This window comes from Saimiri boliviensis, chromosome 5 (genome assembly GCF_048565385.1).
Source record: "Saimiri boliviensis isolate mSaiBol1 chromosome 5, mSaiBol1.pri, whole genome shotgun sequence".
NCBI lineage: Eukaryota > Metazoa > Chordata > Mammalia > Primates > Cebidae > Saimiri > Saimiri boliviensis.
Genome location: NC_133453.1, coordinates 60164626 through 60179992, shown reverse-complemented (window position 1 = coordinate 60179992; position 15367 = coordinate 60164626). Strand labels below are relative to the sequence as shown.

The 15367-nt window shown below is 35.7% G+C and overlaps 1 protein-coding gene and 1 pseudogene across 2 annotated transcripts in view; one reads left to right on the top strand and one right to left on the bottom strand.

Moving 5' to 3' along the window:
• The window catches only part of ZNF385B (zinc finger protein 385B), a 393057-nt gene that overhangs the window by 342272 nt on the left and 35418 nt on the right, over nt 1-15367 (bottom strand). The gene's annotated exons all lie outside the window — the stretch shown is intronic.
• LOC120364348 (thioredoxin-like protein 4A pseudogene) lies at nt 4408-4815 on the top strand (annotated as a pseudogene).

The following is a 15367-nucleotide window of genomic DNA, read 5'->3' as shown; positions in this document are numbered from 1 at the left end:
AACACTTGGTCAACTATTTTGAATATTGTCTTTTTAGGGGTATTTATAATCTCACCTGAAACTATATATCAAATAAATTGCAGACAGAAAGAACTTTTTTTAAAAAGTGGCTATTTTACAATGAAAGGACGTTAAGCATAGAGAAAAAAATGACTTTAAAAAAGAAGAAAAGAAAAACAGACAATTTCAAAATGCAAACACATTTACTTTTATAATTATAAAAGTAATTTGTGAGAAATTCTGAAATCTTAAAATGCATGAAAAAATAAACAAAAAACTATTGATTTTCCCCACAAGAGAAAATATTGCTATATTTCAGAATATATTCTTTATTTTTTAGTATGTGTGTATATATATTTATACACATATATATGGTTTTATTTTTCTTATTTGTGAATGGAATTGTAGTTGCCTTGTAATTTAAAGTTTTTAATTTCTAAATTAAGGAGATCTTTCCATGTAAATAAATATGGATATACATTGACATTATCATTTCCAATGGCAACAAAATATCTTATTCTATAAAAGAAAACTCCTGGAAGTAAACACAAATAAAACCAATCTTCTCTTTCATCCACTGGTGTAAAAGTCCATTTCGGTTGTTTTCTTTTCCAAGATGGTGGAATAGAGGCTTTTAGCATGCCTCAGCATTTTGGAAATAGCAAGATAGTGCATAAAGATTAACTGTGTTAGCTTTAAAATAAGAAGTCAAACTGTCTCTCCTCACTGAAGATAGGATTTTACACCTAGAAAACCCTACAGACTCCACCAAAAGATTTCCAGAACTGATAAATGGCTTCAGTAAAGTTTCAGACACAAAATCAATGTACAAAAATCAGTAGCATTTCTATACACCAATAATGTTCAAGCTGAGAGGCAAATCAAGAATGCAATCTCATTTACAATAGCCACATACACACAAAAACAATAAAATACCCAGTAATACATCTAACCACGGATGCAAAAGATTTTCATAGGGATAACTTCAAAACACTGCAGAAAGAAATCAGAGATGGCACAAATGGAAAAATATTCCATGATGATGGATTAGAAGAATTAATATTGTTAAAATAGCCATACCACCCAAGGCAATCTATAGGTTCAAGATTATTTCTATTCCACTACCAGCACCATTTTTTACAGAACTAAAAAGAACTATTATAAGATTCATATGGAACAAAAAAGAACCCAAATATTGAAAGCAATCCTAAGCAAAAAGAACAAAGCCATAGATATTGCATTACCTAACTTCAAATTAAACTATAAGGCTGCAATAACCAAAATAGTATTGTACAAAAACAGATACACAGATCAATGTAACAGAATAGAAAACCCAGAAATAAAGCTGCACACCTACAGCCTTTTAATCTTTGATAAAGTTGACAAAAATAAGCAATGGAGAAAGGACTCCCTATTCAGTAAACGGTGCTGGGATAGCTGGTTAGCCATAGGAAGAAGAATAAAACTGGACCTCTACATTTTAACATATACAAAAATTAACACAACATGGATTAGAAATTTAAATATAAGATCTCAAACTATAAGAATCCTAGAAAAAAACCTAGGAAATACCATTCTGGACATTGGCCTTGGGAAATAATTTATGACTAAATCCTCAAAAGCAATTGCGACAACAACAACAAAAATTGACAAGTGGGACCTAATTAAAATAAAGACCTTCCGTACAGCAAAAGAAACTATCAAAAGAGTAAATAGACGACCTACAGAAGGGAGGAAATTATTTATAAACTGTGTATCTGACAAATGTCTAATATCCAGTCTATAGGGAACTTAACTGAACGAGCCAATAACAACCCATTTAAAAATGGGCAAAAGACATGAATGGACATTTTTCAAAAGAAGACATACAAGTGGCCAATAAACATATGAAAAATGCTCAATATCCCTAATCAACAGATAAGTGCAAATTAAAAACACAATGAGACACAATGTCACACCAATCAGAATGGCTATTATTAAATAAAGTTAAAAAACCAACAGCTACAGGCAAGGTTTCAGAGAAAAGGGAATGCTTATACACTATTGGAAGGAACATAAATTCATTCAGCAGTTGTGGAAAGCAGTTTGGAGGTTTTGCAAAGAACCTAAAACAAAACTACCATTTAACCCAGCAATCCCATTACTGGGTATCTAGCCAGAAGAAAATAAATTTTTCTACCAAAAACACTGATGTACTCACATGTTCATTGTAGCACTATTCACAATAGCAAAGATGTGAAATCAAACTATGTGCCCTTCAATGGTGGATTGGATAAAGAAATGTGGTACACAAACATCATGGAATACTATGTGGCCACAAAAAAGGAATGAAATCATGTGCTTTGCCACAATACAGATGCGGCTGGAGATCATTAATCTAAGTGAAGTAACAGAGGAACTGAAAACCAAATATTGCATGTCCTCACTTCTAAGTGGGAGTTAAACATTAGGTACTCATGGAAATAAAGATAGCAACAATAAAAACTGGCACCCACCAGAGCAGAGGGAGAGAAAGGGAAAAGGGTTGACTAATTATTGGGTACCATGCTTGGTACCTAATGACCTTACTGAATGACTCCAGTACTGAATGACTCAGTAAGGTCATTCACGTAGTAGAAAGTATCAAAAAGAAAGCACATTTATATATTTCCAAAGATGATCTCTATGTATGTATCTTACTTTCTTTGAAAGTTAGTAAAGTTTGATTTTTTTAATGTTTCTTAGTCATTGGTATTTCTGGTTTTCTAAGTTATTCCATCATGTTCTTTGATCAATGTTCTACTGGAATTTTAAAAATTGATTTGTAAGAGAGCTCTCATATAATAGTTATAAAATTAATAGTTTCCATCTTTTTTTTTTTTTTTTTTTGAGATGGAGTTTCACTCTTATTACCCAGGCTGGAGTGCAATGGCACGATCTCGGCTCACCGCAACCTCCACCTCCTGGGTTCAAGCAATTCTTCTACTTCACCCTCCTGAGTAGCTGAGACTACAGGCTGTTCCACCACACCCAGCTAATTTTTGTATTTTTAGTAGAGAAAGGGTTTCACCATGTTGACCACAATGGTCTTGATCTCTTGACCTCGTGATCCACCCGTCTCGGCCTCCCAAAGTGCTGGGATTATAGGCGTGAGCCACCACACCCGGTCTAGTTTCCATCTTTTTATAAATAATTTTTCCTGCTTGTCATTTGTATTTTATCTTTGCTAATTTTTATTGTGTGGAAGGTTTCAAATTAGTCACATTTAAAAATATTTACTTTAATGGTTTCTACCCTTATTGACATGCTGGGAAAGATCATCACTATCTCATGATTATATAAATATCTACTTACATTCTTTCACATGCTCGTATATCTTTTTGGTATTTTAACATTTGAATCTTTAGTTTACTTCAAATTTATTTTGGTATGACATATGAGAAAGAATTCTAACAGCATTTGCCCCAGAATTTGGATACCTTAAACATATGCCAATTTATTACATTTACTTGGGTCTGTTCTGGGGCTTCCAATTCTATGCTCAATTTAATTATAAATTAGTCATTTGATTAACTAAAACTTTTAAGTTAATAAATGCATGAAAGTAAAAGGCAGAAAACTGGAAAAAAATTATTAGAGCCACTATCACAGACAAATGGCTGACAACGTCAGTATGATAAATCATACAAGTCAACAAAAAACTACCAAAACATCACGGGAGAATGTGGAAGATGGGCAAAGGATAAGTGGAGAAAAATCATAAAAGAAAAATAAATGACTACTGTAAGCATGGTAAAGTGATATTCACTCTGTAGTAGTCGAATGAATATGTTTCAGTATCAGACAACACTTATTAAACTGTCCAATTAGCAAGAACTGTCTCATAAAGTAACTTTTAAAAAGCCTTCAAAGTTAAGAATCTGGGGAGAAAGCCATTCTTACACTTCCCAGTAGGCATATAAATTGGCAGACTGATATTTTAAAACAATCTGGCAGTAGCTAACAAGAGTCATAAAACAGTATACATCCTTTGACTCAGCAATTTCGTTCAGACTCCAGCCTAGAAAATAATGTGTAAAGACATGTAGTAAAAGATTTGTATACAAAGATATTCACCTTAGTTTTATTTAAATCAAAAATAGTAGGTTTGAAAAATCCAGTAAAATAATGAATGTATAAATCATAGCATAAACACAGTATCAAATACTCTGGCTACTATAATAGTTATTTACAAACCTGTTTAACAGCATGTGGAAAGTGTTACAATGTTATATGAATGGAGCAGGCCCAATGTTGATGGGGGGGGGGGTTGTGGGCAGGCCCTGAGGGTCTTTGGGGATTACAGGGGCTGAGAGTGAGGGACTGTGCTCACCACACGGGGCCCTCTTTGGCACTCGGCCTCGGGCAGCGGTGAGTGTGTGGGCCACTATGTCACGCACACTCCTGCACCTCCACAGCAGTTGGCAGGTGGACCAGGCCATCCTCTCAGAGGAGGACCACATGGTTGTCATTTGCTTCTGCAATGACTGGGACCCCGCATGCATGAAAATGGACAAGGTCTTGTACAGCATCATTGAGAAGGTTAAATATTCTGCAGTTATTTTTCTTATGTATATCACCAAAGTATCTGACTTCAACAAAATGTATGAGTTATATGATCCATGCACTATCATGTCTTTCTTCAGGAACAAGCACATCATGATTGTCTTGGGGACTGGCAACAAGATTAACTGGGCAATGGAGGACAAGCAGGAGATGGGGGACATTAGAGGGATCATGGACCGTAGGGCCTTCAATGGAGGCAACCTGGTCATGCCCTCAAAAACTACTCCATGAAGTACAGATACTGAGGTGCCCTCAGGCTGTATGGATAAATGTGGAGGCCTTTTCATGTGGAAACCTTTTCAACTATTTCAAACCTTTAGAAAAGTACATGAAGCTCCAGGGCTGGAGGACTTCTGAGATACAATTTATTACATGGCCTTAACTAGCTGAAATAAACAAACACATGAAGAAAAATAGTATTAATGATGTTACCTGAAAGGAAGATTTTTTTTTTTTTTTTCTTTTTTGAGATGGAGTTTCGCTCTTGTTACCCAGGCTGGAGTGCAATGGCGCGATCTCGGCTCACCGCAACCTCCGCCTCCTGGGTTCAGGCAATTCTCCTGCCTCAGCCTCCTGAGTAGCTGGGATTACAGGCATGCGCCACCATGCCCAGCTAATTTTTTGTATTTTTAGTAGAGACGGGGTTTCACCGTGTTGACCAGGATGGTCTCGATCTCTTGACCTCGTGATCCACCCGCCTCGGCCTCCCAAAGTGCTGGGATTACAGGCTTGAGCCACCGCGCCCGGCCTGAAAGGAAGATTTTTAAAGTGTATGTATATAGTTGCATCACAGTTGGTAAAAATGCATATAGGAAAAACTTAAGTAAACACATAATGATCTCTGAGAATGGGATTATGGGTGATTACGATTTTCCTCATTCTTCATTTCCTTATTTCTAAAATACTTCACAATATGTCTCTACTGTTTTTGTCTAGTTAGATGGGAATACAAATTGGGGAAAGGCCTGTGTTTTCAAGATGAGAAAAGCTATAAGCAAACAAATCTATGAGCTGGGAGAAGCCATATAGAGAGGGAGAGGACAAAGGCTTAAAAGAAAGGAGCCATGAGTGTTACCAGGATCCTGAAGAAAAGAGGCATCAAGAGAATAGGTGGAGAGACTTGCCTGGGAGGGACATCTTTCCTTTGACATCTTTGAGAAGGAAGTACTGGAGAGGTACAAATACAGATAGATGTATATGCAGGTAATGGGAGCAGAACATTCACTCAATTCACAGATGTTCACTTTTATTACCTAAGTCAAGCATGCAGCAAGCTCATCGGCTGAGACTGAAATAGAACTTGAGAAGAATGATAAAGATTATGAAAACTGAATGGGAGAGGGAGCTAACCAAAAATAGGGAAAAGAACTATACTGGTATTTCTATTTACCTAAATACGTGTCAGGATCATGAAATCATTTTGTTTCAGGAACCAAATGCAGTTACTATCCTCTTTACCAGGGAACAATTCTTTTAACGTATCTATGCCATATCTTGGTTGATTCTTTGATTCATTGATTCAGATTCTTTTATTCATTCAACAATACTCTAGTGTTTAACCAGGTCGCTAATGCCCTCCACATTTGCAAATTCAGTGGTCAATTCACGGTCCTCATGTTATTTGACATTTGTTATGTATTACGGGACACATTTAGGAATCCTTCCTTCTTGAAAATTGTAATGTATTGGTCTCTAAGACACCACCACACTGTACTATTAACTCTTCTTAGATGCCTTTGCTGGTACCCCTTCATCTATTTGATGATAAATGTTAAAATGCTCCAAGGCTCAAACTTTGTGCCTCTTACATCTATTTATTCATAAGGTCATCTCATTCAGGCTCCTATCTTTAAATATGTTTGTACATTGACAACTTACATATCACACACACACACACACACACACACTCCTCCAGATTCAATCTCTTACCTAAACTTCAAACTCAGACAGAACTTCCTACCCTACTTGAATGTCTATCAAACCGCCAAGAAGCAATCCCCACCCCAACTTCCCCTCATCCCCAAATTATACATTTAACCAAACAGAAACTTCTTTCATCAAGTTGTTCAAGCTAAAAACCTTAGAATCATCAACAGGTCTCCATTTCTTTTTGCCCACTTCAAATAAAGCTGCAAATTCTAATTACTCTATTCTTAAAATATACCGGAATCTAACCACTTCTCTCTACTTTTACTCTAGTTTAAGCCACAGTCATTTTTCCTCTGGAATGCCTTGAAGGGACCCTCTTTATCTCTTATCCCCCAGCAGTCTCCCATTGTAATGGAAATCATTGCTTAAAACCAAACACAAGTTAGATTATGTCACTCTTTTGCTCACAAGTCTCTAATGACTTCCTATTTCACTTATAGTCAAAGTCAAAGTCCTTATGAAGGCCTTAAGGCCTTACCTGATCAGGCTTCCTGGGAGGAGGGCAGAGAGCAAGAGGATTTTCCACCTAGGATTCCACATGGGAGACAATTTCTCTGAACATTATAGCTAGTGGGGCTTCCTCAAATAGAAGTTCAATGTTTGTCCTTGGTACAGTTTTCTAAAGTTTTCTTATCCAACTAGCAAGACTAAGAAATTGAGTGAATAAAATAATAAATAAATATTTAAATAAAAGCTCATATTTTTCAACATGAAATCTCAGAAATATTAGTGGTTCCTTTCCAAATATAATGTATATACTCTAATTGCCATTCTTTTATTTCATTTTTCAAAAGAAATGCACCAATGGACGAATGTGGTTTATGAAAGATTTTTTTTCCCTTTTTCTTCTTCATTAGTAACAAAATCCCAGATTTGTGATTTCCAGATTCTCTTCAAGAAACAAACATCTGGTGTGTCCCAAATGCTGCTTTCCAATCTTTTATACATTGTGTGAAAGCTTCGTTGTGAACACTGGACATTTTTGATGTTCTGTTGAAAATGGAGGAATGACAAATATCTGTCCTTATATATTCACAAACAGAAAGCTCTCAATTTCAGAAAGGCAACTCAACTGCCCACCTTTTTATTGTCTCCTATCGAAATACTAAGTTGTAACATTCTTAGTTCTTTTGCATAGTGTTTATTATTATAATCAGCAAAAGCAAGTAACAGAAAGTAGCACAAAGTGACATAAGAACATTGATCTTTAATTTGGCAAAATAGAGAATTGTTTTTTGAATTTCATGATATAATCCTTACCAATTTCTCATCTGATCCTGTAGACTCAACAAGTATATATTAAAATGCCATTTTCTTATCTACTTATATAATCTCTCAACTTTCACTTTCACATATTAAAGTAGAATAAGCCCATGAAGTTTTCTTAAACTACACGCAAATAATAAAAGTGAGCAATGTGTGAGCGAGTATCAAAACCACTAATTTCACTCCAAATGTAATCACATGAAATAATTGGTCTTTGTCACCACCTCTAAGTCAAAGACCCAGAGAATGTAAACCAAAGGCAGAAAAGTCAGAGATCAGCAACAAACACTGGGGAATAAAAGAAAGCCAATGCTCAACTGTGTGTGAGTAGGCATTACTGTGTGTGTAACCCTCTGTTTGGGTGCATGTGTCAATCTGAATGGGTCTATGTGGTTATGTTCACATGACTGGCTGTGTGTCTGCATAGGTATGCGTGCATGTCAGCTGGAGCGTGTGTGTGTGTGTGTGTGTGTGTGTGTGTGTGTGTTGCCCTGCAGGAGACAGTGTGGGTTTATAAGAGTCAATCCGAGAAACAGGAAGTTCATGCGCATATGCACTTTTCTCCTTGGAAAAGTGGGTAGAACATTGTTGGCTATACAGTTTTTATGTTGTGTATGTGTGTCAGCCTGAGCAAGAGTGTGTGTGTTTGTGTATGTGTCAGCTTGAATAAGCAAGCACGTGTAGGGAGAAGGGAGAAGACTGTTTGTGGCAGACTGAATGTGTGTGAGTGTATGTGTAGTATGTTGTGTGTGTCAGCCCAAGTGAGTGTGTGCGTGTGTGGGGGAGTGTATGTCAGCATATTTCTGGGAGAAAGAACTAGAGAGACGATTTCCCTGCATGCTATGTGGTAGCAGAGAGTTCTAAACAATCTTAAAAGTGCAGTTTATTAAAATTTGCCTTTCCTACATAATGACAGGTCCCTCCAAGTGTGTTAATTAACCTCAGTAGATATTAGGTGTGAAAAATACCCTAAAATGATCTATCAGCAGAGCATGCAGAATTCAGTCAATTTAAACATTACCCCTTTATAAGTTAGCAGAATGCTATTTTTCTTTCAGTTTAAAATAACCTGATATAATTAACTGACTTTTCCTTCACTAAATGGCTCTTTAAATCAGTATTACAATTGATGGCTCTTGATTAAACATCACTTTATTTTAAATTAAGATTTAAAAGATAATTTCTGAACAATCATGATTAATCCCTTGCTAGTGTGTTAATATTACACATAAACATAAAATACAACCTTGCCAGAAACGTTTCAGATTTCAAAACTAAGTACCACAAAGCGCTGACACAGTATGCCAGACTATAATTTCATTTTTGATTCCCAAGACACGCTTCTGGTCAGTTCGTTCGGCCGGAGACACATCAAACCGGTGACTCACTCTCTACTCAGTGGAAAGGATAGAAAGGTTCTCATCCTCAGTGTTGGCCCTAATGCTCATCAGATTTTATAAACCCCACGATAAACCTGGAAAAACATCAAACTAGTCCAGAAGAAGTGCTCTTCCCCAGAGTGCCGGTTCTAATGGCCTCTTCACTGGGTACAAAGTAACTAAGGTAGGCTTTCTTAATGGAATTCAGCTATTATTTTGGTGTTTTTACCAATACTTCATAGATACATATGTATAAATATGTGTATGTTTATAAATAAACACACAAACAATTTACTCCACAAAACAGAACTTAATGTCACTTTGCTTTATTTTTCTAATTCAAATAAAGCAGGGCTCCGAGTATCCATATGCCAACAGTATTATTCAGTATTTCATACCCTTTCCTGCTCTGGCCCTGTGCGATCACCAGGAAATTCAGCAAAAAGGGGCTTATGGTTTTCAGGCTGTTATGGTCACCATTGAGATGCTGGTGTTCAAACCCCAAGGACAGGTGGGTGGCTCTACTTCCAAGCCAGTGCAGACCTTGGAATCTTTAAATGCCTGGAACACAGTGGCCTCCCTCATGACATCACCACCCACTCCACCACATCATCCATCTACCACCCACAGGCCCTATCAATTCCTGAGATGCCCCCCAGGACTCAGAGTCGACCTGCCACCCGGCACTGTGCTTCATAACCCATAACTCTGGGTGGGACCTTTCCATCCCTTCCAAGCCTTGAAACTTCATTCCTTCTTGTCCAATCTAATTTAATGCTCTCCCAGAGGATAAACACAGACACTTTTACTTTTCCCCTTAGGAAAGGTGAGTAGAACACTGTGAGGTGCTCAGGGTCTCAGAAACTTGAGGATGGGCTTTGGCTTTCAGTTTGCCATAGTCACCATTGAGATGATGGTATCCAAACCTCAAGGACAGCTCAAAGGTCTTTTGCCCTCTCCTTTCTGGGAGGATAGGGGAAAGGTACATTTTTGTCAGCAGCAGCCATGTTGTTAAATTCCATTCTTACACTATTTTTGCCTTGGTTTACAGACTTTCTGGACACACTGTAGCATATGATTGTATTATACATTCTTCATATTAACAATTAGACATATTTTACCAGGTACTTCCCCTAACAAGGTATCTGGAGGTTGATAGAAATCACAGCACATTTTTTGAAAATGTCACTAGCACACTGTCAAAAATAAGTTTACCTTATGTTTCCAGACTTTCAAGCACCCTTAGAATGTGTATATATGTACATGTATATATGTATGTGAATATGTGTATGTGTGTGTATATACACATACATGTATGTGTGTCTATGTCTCTCTGTGTGTGTGTGTGTGTGTGTGTGTATTGCTCAAATTTTTTCATTGATGTGTTTTCTTAAGTGGTAAGACCTTTTTAAAATAAAAGTTTGATAATTTTTATAACATCTACCTCAAAATCTCTTTTCCAGTTTACTATGTACGTTTGGTTTTGTTAATGAGGAACAACATGCAGAAATTTTCATTACTTCATTTTTCAGTATATTTGCATAAAGTTACATAGGTATTTGCATAATTTATAATCTTCTTTAACTCTGACTATAGCCCTTTTCTCATTTCTAAATTTGTTTATTTTTATTTTCTCTTTCTCCTCTTTTTAAAATTTAGTTTACCAAACATTTATTTCATTGTTTGATTTTAAACCAGTCTTAATCAATTCTACTGTTGGTCCATCTTCTAACATTAAATTCTGTGTTTTGTCTTACTCTTAATATATTCTTATGTGCCTAAGTTTTATTTATTGATGTTACTTTTTTTCAGGATTTTTTTTCTCCCAGTTGTCTAGAATTTAATGTTTCACTCATTTTCAAATTTTATTTTTAAATAATAAAATATCTTAGGGTTGTGAACTTTTCTATAAATATGGATTTGTCTGCCAAGCATAACTTTGACATGAAACTTATCTCTTTGGTTATTTTCTTAAAAGGCTGTAATTGTGTTTTTTTATTTCCTCACTGTCTATAAGGAATTTTGTTATAGTAATATATTTTCAGGGTTTTACAAGACAGCATGGATGGTGGATGTTTGCTTTTTCTTGTAAATATTCTAAGTCTGAAAAAGGACTTTTGTGAATGGAGATTCTAGCTAAGAAGTTAAAACCTTAATGATATTACTAGCTATTGATAAGTCTACACTGACTAGGCTGCATTTATTTTTCATATTCCTATTCTAGAAATAAGGGCAAAATTTCCTATTTGTGCACTTCAGAACAACCTACCAAAACTAATAGAATTTGAATGGAACTTCTAGCAAAAGTTTTCAATGAATACTTTTTTTCTTTTTTCTACGTATAGTACATATTAAAGAAAAACTGCCGATCTCTACAGGTAGTTCTCGAATCTTCCTACAGCTGACCAATGGGCACAAACTCCCAAGTGTCAGGGCACAGGGTGTTCTCTCTCCCGTTGCCATGTCCTCCTCTCTTTCCAACTATCTATACCACTTTTTAAGTAGTCATGATAAATGGAGTCATTTGGGGGCAATTAAAAGATCTTCGTGAGTAAATTTCTTTAAAGTCATTTAATATCAGAAATGCTTATATTACCCATTAAAAATGTCCTCTCAGAGACTTGGATTTCTTCCAACAAAGGATACAGTGGGGAGTTCACTAGGCTGAGAACAGGGTAGGAGCTGCAGAGAAAATAAAGCCTCCAAATGAGAGTTCAGTTATTTTACATTTTATGCCATACCCCTTGGTTTAAAAGCCATACATGAAACTAAAAACAATACTCTTGAGTAATGACTTTTACTTTTGGTGAGAACACTTCACAGTTTCCCAGGAGATTCTTCAGGCCTATGACAGAGATCAAAATAAGAAGCAATTTTAAGATGTCATTCCTTATCTAGCCATTTTACCAAGATGTGCTTTACCCAAGATAGAATAAATGACAACCTGTTTCCCCCCTTAGTACATGTCACATAAACTAGCATTCTCAGTTCTGCCTTGACTATAGTTTGCAAAACATGATTAATGATATATCCAAGCAGAAGTCCCCAAGGAAAACACCATCTCTTAATTCTGATTATCCGAATGAAATGGTACAGTTCATAATTCATTAATCTGACTGCAGTGACAAAAATAGGATGCAAGAAAAAAAGTACTCCTAGTGTCCAAAGAGACAAAGCTGAGATAATTCATTAGCAAGAGCATATGCTTAAAATTCACTATGTTCTGCTGCATAGTGCAAGGTTTTCTGTAAAAAAGTAACAGCAAGAAACACGCTATGTTCCTCTTTTTGAAGAAAACAATCACCTTGAAAGAAGGCAACAGAACTTTTATTTAAATAGTTTGTATTATTGTTTCTCCACAGAAAAAGAAAATTCCTACACAATGGATTCCTAAAATATAAATTTTATTAAGGCAATAAGTTACATAAAAGTCCACTGAGCACAAGCTTTTGTCCTTTTCCACGTTTCTTAGCCTTCCCTTAAAGGAATATTGCCTGTCATCCTACTAACCACACATTTCCCAAGTGCGAGGTCATTTCACCATTTAGGTTCTCAAATTAGTGGAGCTTAATATATTACTTCACCCAAAACTAGCTGCTATAAAAGGCAATATACTAATGTGTAAAAACAATTTGTTTTGCTAAAGAATTTTAACATTCAAAAATAAATACTATAATTTAATGGTGGTAATAATGATGAAAATTATCATATTCTCTCTAATTCAACATATTCCTAATTATCTGCAGCAACAGCAGCAATATAGACCTTGGTGGTCAAGAGAGTCTGATGGAGTCCTATACTCACAGAAAGTGCCACTCCTAAGCTATGGAGGGCATTTGCACTGTGAATGTCATCCCCACATCATGAACCTAAAGACCCTTCCCTAGACTTCTGAATTTTAATTTATAACTGAGACTGGCATGTGATTACCATTTGGGTATAGAGGTAGCAAACCTACACATCTCCCCTGTAAGTGAAAGGACAAAGAGCCCAGGTCATTAAGCCTTAAAAAATGAAGTAATTGGAATATCTTTTTTCCAGTCTAAAGAATTATTCTTTGCACACAAAAATAAACACATAACAATAGCAATTCTATGCTTATGGGAGCCATCCATTACATACAAGGCATACCAGTCCTGGACTTTTTGTAGAGAGTTTCTATAAAAACATCTATGAAGATGTCAAAGTTCTGTTAGTGGTTATATAACTTTGACAGTTGTGAAGCATACAAAGGTTTCAGGATTTGTTTGAAAATTTTTATCTAAAGATGTGTTCTCTTCTTTTGGGAGGGGAGAAAAACAATACAGTGTTCAAGAGCTTAAAATTCATGCTAAATCAAAGATAACTTTGCACTGGTCATAAAGTTCTAGCCGAAGAAATATTCCAATTCACTAACCTTTATTCCATGAGTGAGATAAAGTCGTTGAGGTGACAGAAGTAAGACCTACTCTTCTGCCTGGGTCTTATCCCCACATATCAAATTCTTCAGTTACCATAAAATACCACATGAAACTGCTATGCTGTACTACAAAGCTGCAGCACAAGTTTCACAAGCAGGTGAGTTTAATTCTAGATAAAAAGATGAAGATGCTTGCTATGTCTAGACAAGTTTAATTTTAGACATAGTTTTCCTTTCTGGGCTATCCAAGACCACAAAGCTGAGCTCACTTTTAAATCCTCCTATGCCTTTTGTCAAAATTTGGTTCACTACCAAGTAACATTTTCCTTCATACACATTTTTACTTGTTCCCATTGTTTCTCTTAGTACAGAAGCATTCTTAGCAACTTTACTTATATTTTACTGTTCATCCTTTTCTACCTCCATGACCCAACATCCAACTCTAAGAGCTTCCTCTCTCAGTCATTGAAATAGCATGTCATTCCTCTTTTCAAATATAATAGTTTCCAAATATTTGCAAACACAATGGTATGCAGTTATTTTTCAGTCTGTTTCAGTTCGTTTTTTTTTTTTTTTTTTTTTTGGTTGCAAGTAACTGAAACTCAAAAGGCTTGAGCAATAAAAGGAGTTTACTAGTTTATGAAATGAAAAACTCCAGTGACAGGGTTTGGCTTGATCCAGCTGAGCAGTGTCACCAAGACTATCTTCATACTTTAGTATGAAGATCTTAGATGTTGTATTTAATATAAGGCTTTTTAAAAATCTTTAGATGGTCTGCCCTACTTCCCAAGGGTACGAGTTCAACTACTTCCAGTAGGAAAGTCAGAGTCTGTTTCTATAGCAGCTCTATAAAAATGCTAGTATCTAGTCCACTTGTGCATGTCTGGTCCATGTGACCATCACTTAAAAGATGTCACTGTGGCTAAAGAGAGGGAAAGCACTGATGCACAAACCAATGAGAGCCCTTTTGGAGCTGAAAGGTAAGTCTAGGTTACCCAAATTGGTCAGAAAATTAGGGGCACTGTATTTTGGAAAGGGAAAGGATGCTTGAGAGTCAGCCAATAAATGTTAACTACAAAAGTCAATCCTTTACATTTATCAGATTGTGACTCTTCTGTACTTTTTATGTTTTATTATATCCTACACAGAACAGCATGGCATTCACTATACAGTAGATTCAATATGAATAATGACATTAGTAAAACATAAAAACATAGAGAACAAATGCTTGCTAAATTCAAATAATTTCAAAATGAAAAGAAGAAAAAATTTTTGAATCATATTTAAATAAACTTGGCATTTTACATACTCATTGTGAACATAGGTCTGTGTTTGTTAATTTTGTTTTTGTTTTTTCATTTCCAAAGCACCATATATTTTGAACACATATGGAAAGGACATATGGTTCCCTAATATCTTAAGTGTGTCTTCATCATTTTATTGGATAATTTTTTTAAAGTTAAAAACACAACTTGTAAATAGGGTGGCCGTATATGCTAGTTTGCCGAGGAAATGCCTGGTGTATGCTCTGCTCTTATATAGGTAGTCTGATTTTTTAAAAAATATACAAACATTTTGACAACATGTATATTATATACTAAAAGAAATGTGAGACAAGGGAAATACTTAATCAAATAAAAGTGAAGTTAAATAGGCATACTCTTTATGCGAGTAAAGAAAGAAATAGTTCAATTTATCATGTTGTAAGAAACACAGCACTGCTTCTAACATCTGAAAGAAAATTCATTTGAAGCCACAGCTGTTGTGCTTTAAGGATTTGGATTAAAACTCATTATTATCTTTCTGTTAA